Source organism: Hyperolius riggenbachi, chromosome 6 (genome assembly GCF_040937935.1).
Source record: "Hyperolius riggenbachi isolate aHypRig1 chromosome 6, aHypRig1.pri, whole genome shotgun sequence".
NCBI classification, from domain to species: Eukaryota; Metazoa; Chordata; class Amphibia; order Anura; family Hyperoliidae; genus Hyperolius; species Hyperolius riggenbachi.
This window is the reverse complement of record NC_090651.1, coordinates 297,851,708-297,876,663: the sequence shown is the minus strand read 5'-3', so window position 1 is coordinate 297,876,663 and position 24,956 is coordinate 297,851,708.

Genomic DNA, 24,956 nt, shown 5'->3' with positions numbered 1-24,956 from the left:
TTGAATAAAAGTGCCAACTTGCGGATGACTTAGTGCCTCCTTTGTCACTCTGTTGCGTTACTATAGTCATATGTCTATGTGTGTATCATGAAGTGTATGCATCGTATTCTAGGGCCATATATTTTTATTTTTTGAAACTAGTGTGACTGATGTATTATGTAAGAAGCAATGTGGGGCTAGTGCATGCCCCATAGTGCGATCTGACCCCCGCAAACTTGGGCTCGGCTGCTCCCGATATAACCACTGTAGAAAAAAAGAGAAAAAGGAGGGGGCGCTCTGAGTCCTTTGCACAGCTGTAATATGCACCAATAGGACAGGTCTCACCTGTTTGTGATGTGGCTGGCAGAGCGTACGCAGCCCGGATTTGCCTTGTCCCTCTTAGCCGAGCCGGGGACTAAGCTCTGACGCGGGGCGGAAGTGATGTCACTCGCTCCAGGAAAAGCTGTACAGAGCTTTCTAGCGTCATCCGGCAGCAGATTCATCATTTCCTGGAGCGAGTGACGTCACTTCCGCCCCGCGTCAGAGCTTAGTCCCCGGCTCGGCTAAGAGGGACAAGGCAAATCCGGGCTGCGTACACTCTGCCAGCCACATCACAAACAGGTGAGACCTGTCCTATTGGTGCATATTACAGCTGTGCAAAGGACTCAGAGCGCCCCCTCTTTTTTCTCTTTTTTGATGTATTATGTGGCATCCTTGATCAAATATATAATCTCTGTGGATGAATATTATAAAGTCAACCAACTTTAGATCCTCTGATGCTTTCCTTCTTTAATATTTCCCGGAGAATCCAGTTCAAACTCCTAATGCTGGGCATGCACTGTTTGATTTTGCCACTCGATTCTCCCGTTTGATCGATTCCCCGCTCGATTCCGCAGTTGATTCTCTTATCTTCCACTCGTTTTTTCTTATCTTTTTCCATTGTGTTCAATGCGGAATTGAGCCACGAAACAATTGGGCCAGAGGTCGAACATGTCGGAAATGATCTGTCGAGTCATCTAAATGGCTCAAAAACGAACTGTGTATTCCCAGCATAACTACCTCTTATGGTGCCCATACATGATATACATGATACAATTAAAACATTGGCTTTTCCCGTTTATTAAATGATCAAATCAACTGAAAGTTGAAAATCTATATTTTTTTAAAGAAATTCGAACGGTTATCCCGTTTTTTGAGAAAAATCTGATCGGACATGCTGGAAAAATCTTTATATTCAATCTAACAGAATAAACAAACTAAATTATAGAAAAAAGTGAAAAATTGTACCATGTATGGGCACCTTTACAAAGTTCTCCAGAAGTTGTCCCTTCATGCATTTCCTCACAAATGTTCAAATACCATCCAACTTGCAATCTTAATTCCTCCCATGAAACCCTCATATTCTCCAGTTAGGTCACCTCCTTTCATTCTCACCTCCAGGACTTCTCACAAACTTTACCTCTCCTTTGGAACATTTTCTCACATCTTGTCTCCACGTCTGGAAACTATCAAACACACCCTTAAAAAGCAAGCCTTTTGACAAACTTATAATCATACTGTCATAACCCTTTTTCGGAGAAACATTTACATTTGCATCAGATGTTGAGGCCTCATGCGTTCCAAATTATTATGCAAATTGTATTTAAGTGTCATAAAGTTTAAATATTTTGTTTTTCAATTTAGCTCATGGATGGTATTGTGTCTCAAGGTGCCATTGATCACTGAAATCAATCTCGAAAATAAATTGATGAGTTAAACAATGGTGTCTAAAGCCCTAATACTGTATAGGACTTTCCTGAAATGTTAAAGTTTTATTTTATATTTAAAAGATAAAAATGCATGTTTAAACTTTTTACTGTCTGAAGTGAATAAAGGTTTTTGTTTTTTTTATGTTATTCAGCTACCACACAGACCAATATTGAAGCATTTACTTTTTTATATGTTCCCTGCATTCTGATGTTTTTGTTATCCACACAATATTTTATCAACTAATTAGTTTTAAGTGAATGTTATGCTACAGTTCCACTGCAGTCCAACCTAACACAGTACTGTGATTTAGAACCCTGAGTTCTTAACCCTTATGGTGCCCATACAAGGTACAATAAAAACGTTAAATTTTCCTGTTTATTCGACCTAAACGATCAAATTGAATGAAAGTCAAAAATAATCTTTTATTTCGATCAAGGAAAAGGAACGATTATCAAGTTTTTTTCAATAAAAATCCTATCGGACACGTTGGAAAAATCTTTATATTCGATCTAATGGAATAATCGAACGAAATTATCTAATCGGAATAAAGAGAAAAAATTGTACCATGTATGGGCACCATAGCAGTGATCAAAAGAAAAAAAAGAAACACAGCTGATTTCTAAGGAGGATTGTAAATGGATATACACATGACATGTTAACCTCATTAAGGGGCATATTCACAGGGGCATAGCAATAGGGGTTGCAGAGGTAGCGACCGCATGGGGGCCCTTGGGCCAGACGGGCCCCGAAGGGTCCGCCCTCAACTGCAGTAATAGCTCTCTATTGGTTCTGTGCTCATAATAATCACTTCTATAGATACTTTGAATAGTAGTGATCATTAACACACTGCTCCCCATCCCCTTCTTACACCTCTGACACTGTAGTTGCCATTGGCAGGTTTTGGTGCGCCGTATCAATTGCTATGTATAGAGTGCTTGGGGGTCCCATTGTAAAACTTGCATCTGGGCACACAACCCCTTAGCTACACCACTGCATATTCACAATGCAGTAGTAATATTAACATGCACAGCGAGTTCTTGACAATTTCTCCAGTATTTCTGACAGCTCTGTAGTGTGTAGCATGATCTTTGTTGCCTAGGTAACGCATACATCACCTGGGTAGCACTTGGCAGCTGGTGCAAAGCATGCTACAAAGCTGTCCGAAGTACCAGGAAAATTGTGGTGCATTCCCTGCACACAACAATTTTATCAAGAATAGTAAAATATGTGAATATACCTCCATGTTACACGTCCCTTTGGGTGCCCTTTTAAATGTTACAGTAAAATGTCCTTCAAACACTCTAGCATGAAATCCCTGTTTATATCCACGTGTCAGCAAATAAGCAGGACTTTAGGGCATTACCTGTGATGTTGGCATCCAAGTAAACATGGCATCCACTGTCCACCAACCATTTACTGGAGAACAAACAGCTAGATGTGAATGAATGATGTAAATATGGCAAAATGCAAAAGATGTAAAGATGCCATGTGGTCATTCATCTATGGCAGGCTATAATAGGCTTTAAACACACACAGACACAGTATACACTCTAGTAAAGCTTTGTAACTTAAAGAGGAACTTCAGCCTAAACAAACATACTGTCATCAAGTTACATTAGTTATGTTAATTAAAATAGATAGGTAATATAATTTCTTACCCACATTGTTTTAAAAGAACAGGCAAATGTTTGATTTCATGAGGGCAGCCATCTTTTTGGTTGAAAGGAGGTGACAGGGAGCATGAGACACAGTTCCAACTGTCCTGTGTGCTGATCACCCCGCCCAGTTGCTAGGCAACGGGAATAACAACATAGGAAATCCCATCATGCTTTGCACAGCATCAGGGAAAAAATGCCTGGGCAGTTTTCTTTGATGGGTGGAGCTTAGCTAAAAATGCAGCTAAAAATGATGCTTTGGTAAGAAAAACAAAGTTCTGATGCTGTGAATCTGTTAAAGAAACACCAAGCCTTTTCAGTTCTGCTGAGTAGATTTTTAGTCCGTAAGTTCACTTTAAGCTTAAAGTGTACTTGTAGTTGATTGCCTAGTTAAGACTCATTTTTCTTTATAACCACATTTCATACAATGCAAATATAAAGTAAATTCCCATTTCAAATTACATGCTTCCCCACACTGCTCCACCCAGTGGTGTAACTACAAATCATAGATCCCCCAGCAAAACTTTGATGAGGCCCCCACAATGTTCACACCCCTTCCCTTGCCTCTCCTCGATGACCCTCCCAGCTGGGAGCCAGTCTCACAAGGGTTATAAAACAAGTGTGGCCTCCAATGAACTTCACAACCACAAGTGTAGCCACAAAAACACCTGATCTGGAGGTTGGAACCCTTTATTGTAGAGAGGGAAGGTTAGTAGCTGCCCCTCACCACAGCTCTGGGGCCTCCTGCAGTCACAGGGCCTGCTCCCCTATCAGGTCCGGATTTACCTCACAGGAGCTTATAGGCACAGATGTACTCGCACCCTAGACTTTGCCCTCCATGAACCTACAAACCCAAAACTGCACCGCAAGTGTGCTGGCTGGCCCAACTGTCACTTCTCCCTAACTTCCCTTGCCCATCATAGGTAGCTAAAAGTGTCCCTTAGCATTAGGTAGCCAGAGCTATCCTTGGCATTAAGTAGCTAGAGGTGCCCCCGACTGAAGGGAGATCTGGTCAGTGGAATGCAGAGAGCTGGGTGAATAACCTCTCATCTCTCAATCTCATCAGGACTCTGCATATGTAAGGTGGCTGGAGGCACTTGGGGAGGGGGGTGAGCCGCCTTTCCATCATCAGGGCCTGTAGGCACATGCCTACAGTGCCTTATGGTAAATCCTGCCCTGTCCCCTATAGTAAGGCCTCTGCCCTCATCAATTCCTGTTTCCGTACAGGCAGAGTTGGAGCTGTTATTGCTGCAACAGGTGGGCCAACTCCATATTAAAGCCTATGGATTAAAGAGAACCCGAGGTGGGTTCTGACAATGCAATCCACATACAGAGGCTGGGTCTGCCTATACTGCCCAGCCTCTGTTGATATTTAAATCCCCCCTAAGCCCACCCTGCGCACTGCTATCCCCTATAAATCACAGCCGCGCTGTCGACACACAGCGTGTCGCAGCGGGCTGTGTTTATCTCTCTACTGTCAGTCTGCTGCTTCCTCCGCCTCCTGCACAGCTCAGATCCCCGCCCGCGTCCCTTCCCTCCCCGCTGATTGGAAGGAAGGGACGCGGGCGGGACCGGAGCTCTGCAGGAGGCGGGGGGAGCACACAGAGTGACAGTACAGATGTAAACACAGCTAGCACAGCGTGGCTGTGATTTATGTCTGATTGCAGAGTGCAGGGGGACCTTAGGGGGTATTGGGAGACCAACAGAGGCTGGGCTGTATAGGCAGACCCAGCCTCTGTATGTGGATTGCATTGTCAGAACCCCACCTCGGGATCTCTTTAAAGAGGCACTGTAGTGACATATAGTAGAATGCAGTAAATTATTCAGGATGCCCACGTTTGTAATTTTCCAAGTTTTAGACTCAAAAACACTTCCTATATCTATATGATGCTGTATATTGGTAAGTAGTCCAGCCCTCCCAGTGATGTTTAGCCTAGGCTTTCTAGCTATGCGGAATTCTCTTCTTAGAGCATTCTGGGAGACCAAGCATTATTTTCACTGGCATCAGGATTATCAGAAACAAACATTCTGCCACAGCACTAAAGATGTGCCCCTGACCCCTGTGATACATTTCAAAATGTTAATCAGGGTGAGGAAATGGGCAAACACTGACTAAATAAGTTATAGTTAAAAAAAAAAAAAGCAATTATATTCATTAAATTATTTTCACTACAGTTCCTCTTTAAGAATAGGATGACATTCATATGGGTGTAATTCGTATAACCCATAATTCATGTGTGTGTAAAGCCAGGCATGCCAATATTTTTGCTAATGTAGTGCATTTTCTCCTCTTCTTCCACCTTAGACACTTGCAGCGGCATAACTACAATTCATGGGGCCCACCAGCGAAACTTTGATGAGCCCTCCCAATATTCACAACCCTTCCCTTGCCTCCCCTTGGTGTCCTTCACGCAGGGCCGGTTCCAGTAACAATTTGGCCCAAGGGCAAAATTAGCCCGGGGGCCCCCCAACAGATACCCCCACCCAAAAAGCGTCATTAGAGGCCCCTTGTTGCAGCCAAATTTCCCTCCTGGGCCCCTGAGCTGGCTGCTGACCCTCCCCCAATCACCTCCCAACTTAACAGACTCTGCGGAGTCCCTGGGGAGCAACAGTTAAGATGGGGGAGGGACACCTTGGGGGCCCCTACAGGCGCTGGGGCAGTTGCCCATTTTTTCCTATGGTAGCTCCGGCTCTGCCTTCACGGGCTTGGGGCCCATCAAGAGTCATAAAACAAGTGTGGCCACAAAACAATAACAAGTGTAGCCACAAAAAACCCCTATCTGAAGTACAGGATCTTCTAAAAAAATTAGCATATTGTGATAAAGTTCATTATTTTCTGTAATGTACTGATAAACATTCGACTTTCATATATTTTAGATTCAAATACACACAACTGAAGTAGTTCTAGCCTTTTATTGTTTTAATTTTGATGATTTTGGCATACAGCTCATGAAAACCCAAATTTCCTATCTCAAAAAATTAGCATATTTCATCCGACCAATAAAAGAAAAGTGTTTTTAAAACAAAAAAAAGGCAACCTTCAAATAATTATGTTCAGTTATGCACTCAATACTTGGTCGGGAATCCTTTTGCAGAAATGACTGCTTCAATGCGGCGTGGCATGGAGGCAATCAGCCCGTGGCACTGTTAAGGTGTTATGGAGGCCCCGGATGCTTCAATAGCGGCCTTAAGCTCATCCAGAGTGTTGGGTCTTGCGTCTCTCAACTTTCTCTTCACAATATCCCACAGATTCTCTATGGAGTTCCGGTCAGGAGAGTTGGCAGGCCAATTGAGCACAGTAATACTATGGTCAGTAAACCATTTACCAGTGGTTTTGGCACTGTGAGCAGGTGCCAGGTCGTGCTGAAAAATGAAATCTTGATCTCCATAAAGCTTTTCAGCAGATGGAAGCATGAAGTGCTCCAAAATCGCCTGATAGCTAGCTGCATTGACTCTGCCCTTGATAAAACACAGTGGACCAACACCAGCAGCTGACATGGCACCCCAGACCATCACTGACTGTGGGTACTTGACACTGGACTTCAGGCATTTTGGCATTTCCCTCTCCCCAGTCTTCCTCCAGACTCTGGCACCTTGATTTCCGAATGACACGTAAAAGTTGCTTTCATCCGAAAAAAGTACTTTGGACCACTGAGCAACAGTCCAGTGCTGCTTCTCTGTTGCCCAGGTCAGACGCTTCTGCCGCTGTTTCTGGTTCAAAAGTGGGTTCATGCTTCCATCTGCTGAAAAGCTTTATAGAGATGATGATTTCATTTTTCAGCACGACCTGGCACCGGCTCACAGTACCAAAACCACTAGTATATGGTTTACTGACCATGGTATTACTGTGCGCAATTGGCCTGCCAACTCTCCTGACCTGAACCTCATAGAGAATCTGTGGGATATTGTGAAGAGAAAGTTGAGAGACGCAAGACCCAACACTCTGGATGAGATTAAGGCCGCTATCAAAGCATCCTGGGCCTCCATAACACCTGAGCAGAGCCACAGGCTGATTGCCTCCATGCCACGTCGCATTGAAGCAGTCCAGTGGCGTACCTAGGGAATTTGACACCCGGTGCTAATTATTTACAGACACCTCCCCCCCAAAAAAACAAAACAAAACACATTTTTGATGGGATGGTTGACGGGTTGGGATGCCATGCGTATCACTGCAAATTTGGGGGGATTTGAGGAAAAAGGAGTTATGATGTTAATATGTCAGTGCTATGTAAATATACAATAATAATATGTTAGGACATTAGACTATGACTATGGTACGATTAGATTGTGAGCTCCTCTTAGGACAGTCAGAAAAAGGGGAGCATAAGGAGGGGGGATAAAGCGGAAGAGGCACAAGACAGAGAGCCTGGTGGGAGAGGAGAAATGACAGGAAGACCCCTCACTAGGACTGCATACATCACCAGTGCTGTTTGGCAGGGACATGCTGTTATAAGAAGAAGCCACTAAAATCTGAAAAGAGGAAAGGGTCATGGGGAAGACAACAGGGTGGGAGGGGGAGCTGGGAAAATAAATAATATTACCTGCTATTAAGCTAATCTAAATTGCCTAGAGCTTGCTTCTCTGCTCACTACAGAAGTTGGCTGTCAGCACCTGTCTCACCGGCTTCTGCAACAGCAGACTGCTCTGCATTATTGATTGATTTCTCTGATCAAGATAAATAATCAATAGTCTAGGGCACTCTTGTATTACAGCAGCCAGTGCACATGGCTACTAGTGACAGGCAACTTCTGAAGCACTAAACACATCCTGCCAGCTCTCCCTGCTAATGTCCCAGCTGCAGCACAGCAATCATTCTCTCTACTCACCCTGCTGCTCTGCACATTCACTCACTGCAGGCTGTGTGTAGAAAGCAAGGAGACACATTGCCCACAGGACAGGAAGTGGGAGGGGTGCTACATCTAGTGCAGGAAGTAGTACAGTCCCTGCACTGCCTGCTGCTATTTTCCCGAATATTGCCCAAACTATAAAAAAAAGTTCCCAGGTGGAAGAACATAGTCACTGAGCACCACAGCTGCACAACCAGCCATGGCTACACCCGGTGCTGTGAGCACCTGCAGCCTTATGGTAGGTACGCCACTGAAGCAGTCATTTCTGCAAAAGGATTCCCGACCAAGTATTAAGTGCATAAATGAACATAATTATTTGAAGGTTGACTTTTTTTGTTTTAAAAACACTTTTCTTTTATTGGTCGGATGAAATATGCTAGATTTTTGAGATAGGAATTTTGGATTTTCATGAGCTGTATGCCAAAATCATCAATATTAAAACAATAAAAGGCTTGAACTACTTAAGTTGTGTGCATTTGAATCTAAAATATATGAAAGTCTAATGTTTATCAGTACATTACAGAAAATAATGAACTTTATCACAATATGCTAATTTTTTTAGAAGATCCTGTATAGTTCCTTGTATGGAAGGAAGGGAAGGTTAGTAGTTGGGGACCCCCAAAGCTCTGGGCCCTCCTACAATCTCTCCTCTAATTACTCCCCTGGACACTTGAGAGAGTTGCCATTGTTACATAATTAAGCCGCAAGCGCACAAACCCCCCCCCCCCCCATATACCAACGCAAAGAAAATGGGGCGCAAACGAGTCTCATTTTCTTTGCGCACAATTGCATATCTTTTCGAAGGTGCAGAAAAGTACAAGATGCTTCTCTTTTCCTGCCCGGTTCCTTCTGAAGACCCTTCTTCTGTAATTTACGAGCACATCTTTGTGAATGGCTGCAAGAACTTATACAACGCAGGTCTTTTAAATCGCATGAAAGGGATTTCAAATATTTGGAAGTAACTTTCCTTTAGGACATTCCCTTCTTTATGAATCACGGTCGGGTCTGAAAATAAACAAAATATTTAAAGTATTGGAGGAATGGAAAAATCTCTGGCCTGAGTGGGAGAGAAGGCCTTTTAAGTATGATAAGCCTCCCCTACGATAACATATGTCTTCCTCCTGACCCCATCGCTCACAGATCTTCATTCTAATTTCTGCATAAAAGGAAGAAATCCTTGTACAGTTGTTTCTGCACTGCGCAGTGGCATAATCCTAGCACCAAACCTCCATCCTACTCCAAGATAAATGACATTTCACCAGTAACTGTTTACTAGGGTTAGTACTGCAGATGAATTGAGGAACAAACACATTTTAATGTATGTTTTTAAATTAGAACGGAGTACCTTAGCAGCTCGGGGTGACCCGAAACCACTAGGGAACGTATAGGGGACTAAAAGAGACCGAAAAGCCCTCCTACTAAAAAGCAATGCTTAGTGTGGTTTGCCTTCTTAAAACAAAAGGTATTTGTGATAATTCAGCTTTAAATGTGTAACTGTGGTTACCCACAATCAGGGGAGGACTGGCCAGGGGGGTAGGGGGGAGATTTTCCCCAAGGCTGCCTCTCATTTAAGGATTTATGGCTGGTACAGTGCCTAGTGCATTCATGTTTTGTATAAGGCAATGTGAACCACTAGGCTGTCTTAGGGAAATAAACACCCAACTACAGAGAAATTAGAGGTCAGGCAAGCCGGTAAATAAATACAGCATGATGCAGAGCAGAGGCTTGTCAGCAGGGTCCATGGGAAAAAAATCTGTCTGGTCTCTCACTATTCTTAAAATTACTGCATGTGCACAGCTACATAAGGTATTGCCTAGGTTGAAAAGTTTTCGACAGTCCCTAGACTCCAGAAGGGCTGCTTGCAGAACTTGTGTGAGAGATTGGCAGGGACAGGAGTCATATTCCAGGCAAGCAGCCTCTGTGTGATGTGGCTGCAATACAGATGAGCTCCATCTCAGGCTATTCTCAATCTCCCTCCCCTCCCCCCTTTCCCCTAGTGCAGTGATCTGCATTAGGGACTTGTAGTTCCTTAACAGCTGGAGAGCCAAGTTTGGAGATCACTGCCCTAGTGCTGGTTGGCTGTGTCTTCTTGTCATACAGGAAAGCTAAACAAGTGCAATCCAGGCGAGGCAATAAAAGATGTGTTGTGTGACTGAGGGAGATGGAGGTCTGGTAAAGGGGAGGGAGGGGGGTATCAGAGATGAGAGAGGGGCATATTTGAGGGATTAACCTCAAACGCCACTACGCCACCGTGCTGCCCTAATATATATGCAGACATATGCAGCCCTAATTATATGCAGACATAGCCTTTGTGTGCAAATAGGATCCACCTTGGGTTCTCTTTAAATGTATTGGGGATGCGGTCATCTCTACTGCTGGTGAGGTGAATCACTGATGAACATCACATGATCAGCCAAATTGCTCTGGGGCAGAAGGCTTCTTGACATCATAGCCTAGGCTAAGCATCACTGGCAGGTTGGGGTTACATAGCAATAAACAGAAATATACACAGTTAGAAGAAGTGTTGCCAAAACCAACCAATGTCTTCCCAGTGGCCCTCAGAACAAATGCACTAGAAAATCATTTTGCTTACTTTTCATTTGTTGGACCAATGTTTTACACTTACATACTTCTGTTTACATTCTTCTCAGAATTACAAGTGTGCATATTTAAAATATCTTTACACATATTAAAGTAACATCTGAGTCAAGTAAAGAGGCCAGTACAGCAAATACAGGTGTAGCACCTCAGTACACTTCCCAATTTACTATTATCATTAACAATTAGGTGTCAACCAGGGGCGTAACTACAGGGGAGCAGATACTGCCACCGCGAGGGGCTCAGAGCTGTAAGGAAGCCCTAACTACTAAGGAGGCCCATACACACGGCGTACAAATGTCTGTACCAGTGTTGCTTGCGAATTTTCGCCAAAGTCATTTTCGCATCTAAAATCCCGTTTTCGAATTCGCCCATTTTCATGAAAATGTTTCGAATTATTTGCGTTTTTGACCTGCATCGAAAATTGAAGAAACTTCACTGTATGCGGACGCTTATGCCCTTATGCGGAAAAATGTCCGCAATAATCTGCAAGAAACGTCACTGTATGCAGACGCTTATGCCCTTATGCGGAAAAATGTCTGCAATAATCCGCAAGAAATGTCACTGTATGCGGACGCTTATGCCCTTATGCGGAAAAAAGTCTGCAATAATCCGCAAGAAACGTCACTGTATGCGGACGCTTATGCCCTTATGCGGAAAAATGTATGCAATAATCCGCTAATATATGTGTATAGACGTAGTTACCGCACACGTACGGTACTACGACTACGCGGAAATACGTACGCGGTGAACTACGAATTTAACGCGGAAATTAACGGGCATTATAAAATATTCGATCGAAAATTCGCCTGTCGAAACGAAATTAGGCGAAAATTCGGGGAAAAGAATTTTTGCATTTTCGCTCATCACTGGTCTGTACAGATGTGTTGAGCGACGGTTCATGCGACAATTTGTGCTTGTGGACACGGCAAGAGACAAGGACTGTCAGCAGACTGTCTGCAGACACAGCCATGTTTTAGCAATTCAACTGGTGAATCTCTTGTGACTTTTGTTTCACGAACCGTCGCTTAGTCTGTTGGTGTCCTGTCGTGTGTACGAAAGTCTTCTACAGACAGCAGAGTCGCTACTATAGTACTACTACTGTCTATACGTAGTCTGTGGCAGACAGCTTCCGTCGTGTCTTCACTCTTTCTGTTGCCAGCCACGTGTGTACAACAGTCGCAAACTCGATTGTCGCTGCCATAAATATGCTGTTGCTGTCTCTTGTCTGTTTGTCGCTGCCTCACAATTACAGACAAATGTATGGGCCTTTATAGACATAGCGGTCCATCCTTCAGATCAAATGTTTTTGTGGCTGCACTTGTTATGGGTGTGAAGATTACAGTGTCCACACTTGTTTTATGACCCATACAAGATGGCCCCCAAGCTGCGAAGGCCACCAGTGGTAGTTTCATCCTAATTCAAGGTCAGGTACCAGATTTTAGTAAGGGTTATCCAGGGGAGAGATGTAGGTTTTGGTTAGGATTTGGTACTGCTAAGTAGTGCAGTAAGAGTTAGGCAAAGGGCAAGAGGTGACATTGGAGTTACTGAAGGGTTTCTTTAAAATCAGATATCTAAGCAAACTATCCACTTTTGATGTCCAGAGCTCAACTAAGTAGGTATACATAGGTATATGTGCAGGTACTCAGTGTTACTGTAACGATTACGGAATTATTTCCGAGGTCAGCACACAAGATGCGCGCTGACACTATGGAAATCCTCCACAAGCGTACGAAACAACAGAACCCAGCTTTGGTGTAATGCACTTGTAGAGGGAAATTTCCAGCGGCAGATGGAGCTTTGGAGTGCAGAGGAACAACCCCTCTGCACTGCCACAGATGACAGATGGGAATTGTACGAATTGCAACAATGCAGGGCAAGATAGCCCTGAGAGAGAGTGAGCACAGCGACAGAATGTATGTGTGTCCACCAATCTAGTCGCCGCCCAGCAACAGTGAACACACAATAAGACAGAGCAAAGGAACAGACAGGACTAACTACACGCCCACACGTTAAGCACAATAGCGACAAAGCGCGTGCCCGGCACGGTCGCCACACGAGAAGCGCAATAGCGACAAAACGTACCAACCCTGACTAACCAAAGAAACACGAAAACAAAAGAGAATGCAAACGCTTGCTAAACGGTTCCCTCACAGAGACTACAGCAAGCATTCGATCCAGACAAGACAGACAGAAGGAGTTACCAGTAGCAACCGCAGCTATGGCCTACACTCCCAGACAAAGTACAGAAGGAACCACCGCCGCTACCGCTAGGGCGAATGCAATCCAGACAGACAGACAGATTGGGCAACCAGTAGCAACCGCTGCTCTGGCTTGCACCCCTAAGACAGAGTACAGAAGGAACTACCGAAACTACCGCTAGGGCGAATGCGATCCTAACAGACAGAACGATTCTTAGGCAATACAGATAATCAACAACCTAACTATTCTAGAAGGAATGCTAGTGCACTCCCAAGGATTACTCTAAGATAATCTTAACAAACAATATGCAGAGGGCTGAGACTCAAGGTAAGTCTTGTAGGAACAAACCATCATGACCAGTAAGGGATTCTGGGAGGAAATGGTATTTATACTGCAAGCCATCAAAGGAAGCAGCTAAGCAATTTGCATGCCAAGTGGATGCAAATTTCTCACCAGAGCTAAGCAAGTTGAAGAGTGAAGACAGGTCTCCTTTCCAGGGACCTGCCGCACTCAGACTTACAATATGGTCAAAAAGCTGTCTGCCTGTGCAGTGTGCAGACAGCAGAGCAGATCATTACAGTTACCTTGACTTACCAACAGTGTCAAATGTCAAGTACTGGAGACCCTGACAGTCACTTTAAAGAAGCTAATAAAGTGCAGTTATATTTGTAGATTATTATATAATTTACCAACAGGGAACTCTTTCTTCTTGCCACCTGATTTTGCCACAACTTAGTGAAAGGCTTCCTTGGAAGCTTGCTTTGCCTCCTTTAGCTGCAGAAGTCTGAGAAGCAGATGTCTTGTTTAACCTGCCTTGCCAGGTGCCAGCCACCATGCCGTTTGTTGCCCGTGCTTGAGTGCTCTGCCAAATCCCTTTTGGCATAGATGATTAACTACCTTGAAAACATGAAATAGCTCCCTTGCCTCAAACAACATTGGCACAAGCTATAAAATAACACAATTAGGACACCATGTAAAGAAACGAATGCCCTTTGATCTCTTAACAGAAAAAAATATAAAAACAAAACACTCTCGGGGTCAACTAATACTTTTCAATGGGCTGAATCTTGATTTTGGGTTGGGCTGTTTCCTATTTCATTTCTTTGGAAAGCATTAAAGAGACACTGAAGTAAAAAAAAATATGATATTATGATTTGTATGTGTAGTACAGCTAAGAAATAAAACATTAAGATCAGATACATCAGTCTAATTGTTTCCAGTACAGGAAGAGTTAAGAAACTCCAGTTGTTATCTCTATGCAAACAAGCCATTAAGCTCTACGACTTTCAAAGTCCTGGAGAGGGCTGTTATCTGACTTTTATTATCTCAACTGTAAGTAAACAAATGTCTTTTTCTCTGGCAGAGGAGAGGTCATTAGTTCACAGACTGCTCTGAAAGAATCATTTTGAATGCTGAGTGTTGTGTAATCTGCACATATTAGAGAATGATGCAATGTTAGAAAAAACACTATATACCTGAAAATAAAAATATGAGAATATTTTCTTTGCTGCTAATCTTCTAGTAATTATTCATAGTACACAACCAATTCATTATATCATATATTTTTTTTCGCTTCAGTGTCTCTTTAAGTAAACATATATCTTTCCTGCATAGATGTATGTTTATGCAGCAAGTATAAACGGCTGTGACAATTATGGTCACAGCAGAATACATATCAGAATACATAGCAAGAAATTATTGTTATTATTCATTTATAAAGCATCAACATATTTTGTGGCATTGTACAGAGTAAGAAACAAATATGGGGTACATAATAATACAGACAATGGCTTTCACCAAAAATCCACATTGGCACATAAAACACAATTAGTACAAGTCCAAGACACAAAAGGGTGACTGCCCTGCCCTTGTGAGCTTACAATCTAATGGAATAAGGAGGAAATGAGGTGGGGTAATATACATTATGTATACCTAGAGGCAGTCTGTTTTTATGTTATACTTAGAAAAAAGCAGAACTTGGGTAGAGGTTGAAATGGGAATTGCCTAAGTAAGAGTGTTGTCTGAAAAAGTGCGTTTTGAGGTAGCACTTAACCATTTCAAAGGTTGGAGAGTTCTAAGATCTAGGAGTGATTAATTGGTCGGAGTTGGAGTTGTCAAAGGACTGCCTTACCTTGTTGTCTATGGGACTTAATTATTGTATTACCAGTCATTTTGATATCTGCCGATTTGAAGTTGATTTGCTAGAAGCTGTTAGAAAAATAAATGTGCACAAATTCTTAGATGAAGCCAATGTATTGGATTCCAGAGTGGACCCTTTGGGCTTCAGCACCAGTGCTACCTTTAATGCCAAAGACGAGGGGATGTTGGAGATCTTAAGAGAACTCCTGGAAGAAGGGGAAGGCAGGATAAGGGAGGGAGAGGAAAGAGAGGAGACAAGTGATAGGGGACCTAGGTCCTTTCGTAAGTCCACCTTTAATCCGCCCATTACTCCAGGAAGTCCCATTGATTTATTTCCTAAAGGGGTCCTTGACGAAATTAAGGCCTGTATCTATCCCAAAGATAATATGAATATCACAGAAGGCAAGAGGAAAGCACTGAGTTGGCTGAGGTCCAGGACCGATATTGTTTGTAAACCTGCAGATAAGGGGGGAAACATGGTCATTCTATCCAGGGAAATGTATCTCAAGGAGGCCTATCGACAGTTGGGGGATGAGGCAACCTATATGGAATTGAAGGCCAGTCCAATAGAAAGGGATAAGAAGAGGTTAAGGAATTTGCTTAAAAAGGGTGTGGAGCAGGGCTTCTTAAGTCGCAAACTAGGAGAGGAATTGTTTGTGGAGAAGCCCAGATTTCCACTCTGGTATTATTTACCAAAGGTGCACAAGACGTTGGAGAACCCACCGGGGAGACCCATTGTCTCCGGGGTGAGGTTCTCTAACGGAGGCTTTGTCCAGGTACCTGGATTACAGACTGAGACCTTGTCTCAGGATGGTGAAATCCTTGGTCCAGGATACTGTGGACATTTTGAATGTATTAGAGAACTTTGAATGGAAGGAAGACTATCACCTGGCCACAATTGATGTGGTCAGTTTGTATAGTCGAATTCCACATTTGGCAGGCCTGAAAGCGTTGCGAAACGTGTTGGATAAATACGGTAAGACTGATGAATTCTCTGAATATTAATGTGAATGTATGGCGTTTATTTTGGAACAGAACTCCTTCATGTTTAATGGTAAATGGTACACACAGGTATCAGGCACTGCGATGGGGACCCCTGTGGCCCCAACGTATTCTAACCTCTTTCTTTCAGTATGGGAAGATTAGACCATCTGGTCCCCCATAAACCCCTTCCGCAGCAAACTTAAATTGTGGCGTCGATACATGGATGACGTCCTTGTAGTCTGGGATGGTGACAGAGGCGAATTTGCTGAATTTATGGAGTGGATTCATTCCAACCAAATTAATATGAGCTTCACTTCACACTTTGGGGACAGGGAAGTAGAGTACCTGGACCTCAGGGTGGTGATTGAGAATCACAGGATTGTGACTAAGGGCTACAGAAAAGAGACGGCTACGAATAGCTTACTTCATGCCTCGAGTTACCATCCCAGACATGTCAAGGACACCATCCCGTATGGACAGTTTTTACGCCTTAAGAGGAACAACCAAAGTGATGTTGATTTTGAGACACAGGCCGGAGACCCATGTGAACGCCTTGTGAACAGGGGGTATGATACCCAATCTATTTATAGGGCCTTAGATCGTGCCCGGGGGGTCCCTAGGGAACAGCTACTTTTGAGGAGAGAACAGCCACGCCCTAGTGTAAATCGGTGCAATTTTGTTTTTGATTATTCACCCCTCTCTGAAAGAATCGGGCAGGCCATTCGTAATCAGTGGCAGATTTTTAAATCAGACAGGACCCTTAATGATATAACCACTGCTCCACCTAGGGTTAGCTTTAGACGGGGGGAAACCATTAGGAAAGGGTTGGTAAATAGTGACGTTAAGATTAAAGATGAAGGCCAGCAGAATTGGCTATCCAAACACAAATGGGAGGGAAATTATGGGTGCGGGCATTGTAGTGCATGTCAGTCGATGAGAAAGGGAAAGGTGGTCCAGATTGGTCCAATTTCCTGGAGAATCAGAGAATTCATCAATTGTCGTACTAAGTACGTCGTATACTGTGTATATGGTGCCCGTGCGGTCGGTATTATATCAGCAAGACTGTCCAGCCACTAAAGGAACATTTCCTCCAACACAAGAGATCTACCGGGAACGGTGTAGGCGCGGTCTGATAGAGCATGTGAATGAGGTTCATTCTGGTAATGTGGAGTGTCTTTCCTTTGCTGGTCTGGAGGTTGTGCAAGGCGACCCGAGGGGAGGTCTCTAAAAGGGAAGCATGGATGATATCGCGTACTGAGGCCCTGGGGAATCTGGGTTTTAATGAGAGGCATGAGGCTAATGCTTTTTTTAAATAAGGATCTAGGAAGGAATTTAAAATTTCACTGCACTGTCACCCATACATCTTACTTAGTGTATACTCCCCCCCCCCCCCCTGTGAGAGAGAGGTTAGGTGGTGGGAGGGGTTACCTGTATATAGGTTGTGAGGATATATTGGGGTGAGGATGATATGTACGGTAATATGCAGGATATAGCTGCCGTATGGTATCGCACAGAAGCCATGTTTTTTCATTTTCCTGTCTGCTGTGTAATTCAGATGTGTATGCCAGTCTGGCTTTGGGGGAAGCTACTAATTTTATATAGAACATTTGTGAACAGGAGAGCAGGAACTTCTGAATGGATTTGCTAATGTGTCAATAGACCTATGTTTGCAGTCAGTTCCTCTGGAAGTTGGATGCTGCTAATTGAATCTCCTGTAGTACATTTGCATTTGAGGGAGGACAAAAGCAGACAATCTCGGAGGTGATTGTCTGTGTCTGTGTACAGGCAATTACAGGCAAACTGTTACCTCTAACCAAAATGCAATCTTTTGATGTATGGACTAGACCTGTCAAACTGTAGACGTCTGCCTGTGGGAATTGGATTTTGACCGAACACAGGATTGCTGTGAAGTCTGCTAGGTGTGACAGGAAAAGCCTTGAAATTCGCATATGACAAGCGTTCTGTGATGTCACAATCTAGGAGATTGTATTAGTTCCTGGGGGCTGGACATTAAATGCCCCAGGGGACACTTCGGACTATTTAAGTTAGTCCAGGACAGTCACAGGGATCTTCTCCTGGAGATAGGGCATAGCTAAGGATGATCTCGACTCCTGGTCGAAAAACGGCGTTCTCCCGTCAAACAACGTTCTAACCTACGCTGGTAACGTTCTTTTCCCCCCGTTTATTTTACGCAACTGTCCTTGTGTGTAACTTTGGTTTTTACCTCTGTAATGTTTATTTTGTTTTTTGTAATCTTTTGTATATATTTTCTGCATTGTTCCACTTTTTTCCTGGAATATTAAATTGTTATTTAATACGCTTGACTTCTGCTGTACTAAACAAACACTCATAGCCTAGAAGAGACTGAAGTGTAACTGTGTATAAGTCCATGCCTGATTGTACGTTTGGGCAACACTACCGTATGAGATTGTTATTGCATTGTGTGTATGGGGCACTTCTGCGCTCGACAGCCGAGTGGGAAGTCTAACAGTATCGTTCGGAACGACTGTTAGTGGTTTTGATTCACTGCAGTGTAAGATTGCAACTGTATGTGTGTGTGCGTGGCATTCCCGTATTCGGCCTAAAGCGCCAAGCTGACCCGAATACGAAAACGCAGATTGCGTGTTGAGCACTCGACAGCTGAGTGGACGGCAGTGAGAAGTGTCTGAGGGGTCCCAGCCTTGTTTGTAGCTTCAATAAGGCTGCTCCCCTCTTGATCTGGTCAAACCCGCAGTCGGGAACCGTATACGCAGGCGTGCCGCTGGCCGGTTCCTGACATAGGTGGGGAAGGAGTAATGGGTGTCAGGCCCCACGTGTCCTGAAGAGGCGTGATATACACGGGAAACAGCTGTAGACTGAGGGGCGCTTTTTGTACCTGTAACATGTGGCGTGAAAAAAGAGAAGAATCTGTTGGAGTGCCGGAGTTTGTTTGATTCTTACAAGAAGATCAAAGGTTGGAGAGTGAAGGATGTGTTTTGAAAGGGGATTTAAAAGAGGGGTGAGGCTTATGAGAAGTCTTGTATACCTGAATGTGAGGAGGTAATTCTATAGCATGCCTCCAATCAGGCCACGCCTGCCGAGCTGTGGGCGGTCTGCGGGAACGCAGATGGGGTGGCCAGGGCCTTGGCAGAACTTTGAAAGAAAACCTGCCACGGTTACATTTCCGAGGGGGAAGGGGGGGGACGACTGAATAAATGAATTATGGCCAATCAGATAAGTAATAAACCCTGAGATCTCCAACCCCCCCCCCAATCCTGCATTATTAAGACAGACCCTGGCATGACAGGCTCTGTCTTTTATACTGGAGGTACTCATTAAAAGCAGAAATAATGACCCTTTGAACTTTCCTGCAGTAAAACCTTATATATATATATATATATATTTATTAGACATAGACTATTCAGTCACGCAGGCCTGAGGCCTACAAAGTCTTGGGATAGTGATGTATTTGCATTAATCTCTTGAAAGGTTACCATACCAGCTTATGTTTCTCAACCATAAAATAGTTAGCTGTAGCCCTGAGGTAGATGTGACAATTCTCATTTATCCCCTTTAATGGTAAAAAAAGAAAAGAAAAAAGCGTGAATTGCAGAAGTGCCGCTAGCCTACTTTTCCCATCGTCAGTAATCGTCAGTAAAGGTCAGCGCAGCTATGTCACATGTGCGCTCGCAGAAGTAAACATAATTAGGTAATTTTCACAGCTTTGTGAAGCTATCACAGAGGAATGTCTATAGCTAAACGCAAAATAATACTCTACACACGAGAGTGATTCACACTTAACTGTCGGATGTACTTTCTATTTGTTTTAAATGTTTAACATTTTTTTGAGGCCTCACTAGTCTGCACACCTGTAAATATTTCCCTCCTGTGCAGACCGTCCTGAGTCCTCTCTGTCTCATCCAAGTTTTATCATGTAGCCTGAGGACTTGGCATCATTCCTCTCAGTCTGCAATTATTTCACTAGGTTATCACAGCCCCACCTCCTGAAATGACTCTATACTCTGCCTGCCTAAATTACACAACCCCCCACTCCCTCCCTTGTACCTGAAACATGATACTGACCGAGCTCCTGTGTATAAAATGTCCAGAGACGGCATGCAAGATCTAACGTGACTTAAAGAGGAACTATAGTGAAATGCAGTAAATTATTCAGGATAAACATTTTTACATTAAATATCCTGGTTTCAGCATTAGAAACACTTAAGGTGGCCACTAACGGTCCAATTTCTAGCGAAAAATTGTTCGAGCGATCAAAAATTTTTATCGAATTGGTTGTAAATAATCTCTGTTGATGGGCACAATCGATTACGAACGATTATAAAAATAATCGTCCAATTGAATTTTCATCAAACCAAAATTTGGATTTTCTTGTTGGTTGTGATAGATAGAGATGGGCCAAACCTCAGATTTTAGGTTCGCAAACCCCGTTCGCGAACCTTCACGGAAGGTTCGGTTTGCGGAAAAGCTCACGAACCGCAATAGACTTCAATGGGGATGCGAACTTTGAAAAATAGAAAAAATTATGCTGGCCACAAAAGTGATGGAAAAGATGTTTCAAGGGGTCTAACACCTGGAAGGGGCATGGCGGAGTGGGATACATGCCAAAAGTCCCGGGGAAAAATCTGGATGTGACGCAAAGCAGCGTTTTAAGGGCAGAAATCACATTGAATGCTAAATTGCAGGCCTAAAGTGCTTTAAAACATCTTGCATGTGTATACATCAATAATCAGGGAGTGTAATTAGAGTTCTGCTTAACACTGACACACCAAACTCACTGTGTAACGCACCGCAAACAGCTGTTTGCGTAGTGACGGCCGTGCTGGACTGATGCGCAACATGGCCAGAGTGCAGTCCGTGGCAGTTTTCCAGCCCATATGGTCGCCGGGCTGTGGTAGCTCAACGATAGAACAACAGTGACTGTCCAGCTGATCAAATTTGGTCCGTCCACAATGAAGCAACGACCTTATTATCTTCTTGTATGTAGGTAGGCATAGGTAGGAGTCCCAGTATAGGTAGGTAGGCATAGGTAGGGGTCCCAGTATAGGTAGGTAGGCATAGGTAGGGGTCCCAGTTTAGGTAGGTAGGCATAGGTAGGTGCCTCAGTAGTTAGCTAGACATAGGTAGGAGACCCAGTAGTTAGCTAGGCATAGGTAGGAGACCCAGTATAGGTAGGTAGGCATAGGTAGGTCCCCTAGTATAGGTAGGTAGGTAGGTAGGTGTCCCCGTATAGGTAAGTAGGTGCCCCAGTAATTAGGTAGGCATAGGTAGGTGTCCCAGTATAGATAGTTAGGCAGGGCCTGGCTGGCACAGTAATAACAATTACCAAGGTCCAGCTGCAACAGATAGGGCTGTATAATGTCAGTGAGCAACACACACCAAAAAAAACACATCTGGAAAACATTAGCTCTCAAAAGAGCTGTTGAGGGGTGCTATTTTAGTAATAACAATCAGCCAGGAGCAAGCCAAGAGCCTAACTAATCTTTCCCTAGGATAACAAGTCTGCAGCAGCTGTCCCTAGTCTGTCTCTAGCAGACACACGAGTGAGTGTAATAGCTGGCAAGCCTGCCTTATATAAGGGGGGGGGGGGGGGGGCTCCAGGGCTTAGTGTAGCCTGAATGGCTACAATGTGCCTGCTGACTGTGATGCAGAGAGTCAAAGTTGACCCTCATAGTGCATAATGGGGCAAATCGAACTTCCGCAAAAGTTTGCCTGGTTCAGGCGAACGCGAACTACCAAAGTTTGCCTCGAACCGTTCGCCGGCGAACCGTTCGGCCCATCTCTAGTGATAGATAGGAAGCAAAGTTTGGTGCGTTGATGGTGTAGTGAACGATTTTTCTTCCGATCAGAATTTCTGACTGCTCGAGCAATTTTTCGCTAGAAATTGGATTGTTAGTGGCTACCTTTATAATAGCTATACAGTATATTGCTGTATATTGGTACATAGCCTCACCTTCCTAGTGAGGCTTATCCTAGATTCCGGTGTCAAACTCATATACACAGTGGGCCTAAATTAGAACCAAGTCGCGGGCCAACTTCGATGCCTAGTGGCCCTCCCCTATACAGTTTCCTGGTGTCTAGTGTCTCCCCTCCCTCCCCTTCCTTCCTGTTCGTTAACCCTGCGCCTATTCAGTAAGCAGCACTTGGGCAAGACTCCCTAACACTGATATAACCTACTGGGCATGCCCTACTGGTTGCAGTTAAAGAGCTTTAAATCTGCCAGGAGAAAAAGTGCAATATAAATGTTATCTGTCTTGTCTTTTAGGTATAGCTGGTTATTGGTACTCTAAGGTCTACCCTTCAGTTTTTCTTCTCCTCCTTATTAGCTCTGCATTCTCAAGCAATTGATTTTCCACTCTTTGACCTTTCTCCTCTTCTGTCCATCAAGCATACTTGCAGTCATGTCAGGAAAAATGTGCTGCTTTCGGGGAAGCCTGAAGAGGCTTGTAATAACAAGTGTCATCTACAAGCTGAGAGCAGAAACAAATGCATTGTGCATGTAGGGCTCAGATTATGAGTCCTGCTACAGACACTGTTTGCATAGTGCTTCGTGCTCTACCAATCCCAGGGCCGCCGGTAGCTACAAGCGAGGCAAGCCCCACGCTTGGGGCCTCACTTGAAGGGGGCCTCGCTTTTTCGTTGGCGGCGGCCGGCATGCCCTGTGCTTCCCCAGGACTCCTCAGGAACTTACCCGTTCCAGCGCAGACTCCTCTCGCTGCAGCCGCTCTCCACACCTCACTGGGTCGTGTCCTGTCTCCATGGTTACCCCGGCGGCGCCTCTCATGATGTCAGAGGTGCCGCCAGAAGTAACCATGGCAGTGAGACACGGAGGCAGCAAGGAGGAGAGCGTGGGTAGAGAGGAGTCGGCGCAGGAACATGGCTGAGGGCACCACCTGTACCTGGCTACCTATACTGGAGCACCTATAGCTCACTACCTACACTGGGGCACCACCTGTACCTGGCTACCTATACTGGAGCACCTATAGCTCACTACCTACACTGGGGCACCACCTGTACCTGGCTATCTATATTGGAGCACCTATAGCTTGCTACCTACACTGGGGCACCACCTGTACCTGGCTATCTATATTGGAGCACCTATAGCTTGCTACCTACACTGGGGCACCACCTGTACCTGGCTATCTATATTGGAGCACCTATAGCTCGCTACCTACACTGGGGCACCACCTGTACCTGGCTATCTATATTGGAGCACCTATAGCTCGCTACCTACACAGGGTAGAGAGGAGTCGGCGCAGGAACATGGCTGAGGGCACCACCTGTACCTGGCTACCTATACTGGAGCACCTATAGCTCACTATCTACACTGGGGCACCACCTGTACCTGGCTATCTATATTGGAGCACCTATAGCTCGCTACCTACACTGGGGTACCACCTGTACCTGGCTAGCTATATTGGAGCACCTATAGCTCGCTACCTACACTGGGGTACCACCTGTACCTGGCTAGCTATATTGGAGCACCTATAGCTCGCTACCTACACTGGGGTACCATCTGCACCTGGCTAGCTATATTGGAGCATCTATAGCTCACTACCTATACTGGGGTACCACCTGTACCTGGCTACCTATACTGGATCACCTATAGCTTGCCACCTATACTGGGGTACCACCTGTACCTGGCTAGCTATATTGGAGCATCTATAGCTTGCCACCTATACTGGGGTACCACCAGTACCTGGCTACTTATACTGGGGCACCTTTAGCTTGCTACCTATACTGTGGCACCTGGCTAACATATACTGGGGTACCACCTCTACCTGGCTAGCTATACTGGGGGCACCTGTACCTGGATAACCTATGCCTTGCTACCTATACTGACTCGTAGTGATGATCGTAATCAGCTAATTACGATTATACAAATTTATGCGTAAATTTCCGCAAATTTCGCCTAATTACGTTTTGTACATTTATTTGATTTCGTATAGTAATTTGTAATTTCGCATAAAATTTTGTGTAATTTTCGTGTAATTTCATGCCGACTTGTGAATAGCAAAGCCAAAATTGCTACCTATGTTAAGGAGAATTGAGTAGTGGGTACGAGTCAAAAAAAGAATTTTCCAAAAACATCTTGTAGTTTTTCAGAAAATCGATTTTAAAAATGCAAAGAAAAAATGTTTTTTAAACTCAGAAAAATGACAATGTAAAAATCATTTTTCTTTGCTTTTTTAAAATCGATTTTCTCAAAAACTACAAAGTCTTTTTGAAATTTTTTTATTGAGTTGTACCCACTATTCTCCTTAACATATGTAGCAATTTTGGTGCCAATAGCATGTATGGGGGCTTTGCTATTAACCACTAAAGTCGGCACAAAATTAGGCAACATTTCGCAAAAATTACGCCAAAAAATACACAAAATTATGAAACATTACTATAACATATGAAATAAATTCTGATTTTCCCTGAAATTTCGCATTACGATTTTGATGCTTAATTGCAAATTTCAATGCAAAATTTTCACATATGCTAAATTTAAGCCCACCACTGATACTGACGGATCTATACCTAGATACCTATACCGATACCTGGCTAGGACAGGGGGACAAGAGCTGACACAGAGGAGGATAATAGGTGACACGGGGACATAGATGGGGGCAAAAGAGGCACAGGGGGAACAGATGTGACAGAAAGGGGGACAAAAGAGGCACAGCGGGAACAGATGTGACACAAAGGGGGACAAAAGAGGCACAGGGGGAAAAGATGTGAGACAGGGGACATGAGGTGACACAGAGGGGGACAAAAGAGGCACATACCCGTATTTCACTAGTATTTGGCTCCACCCACA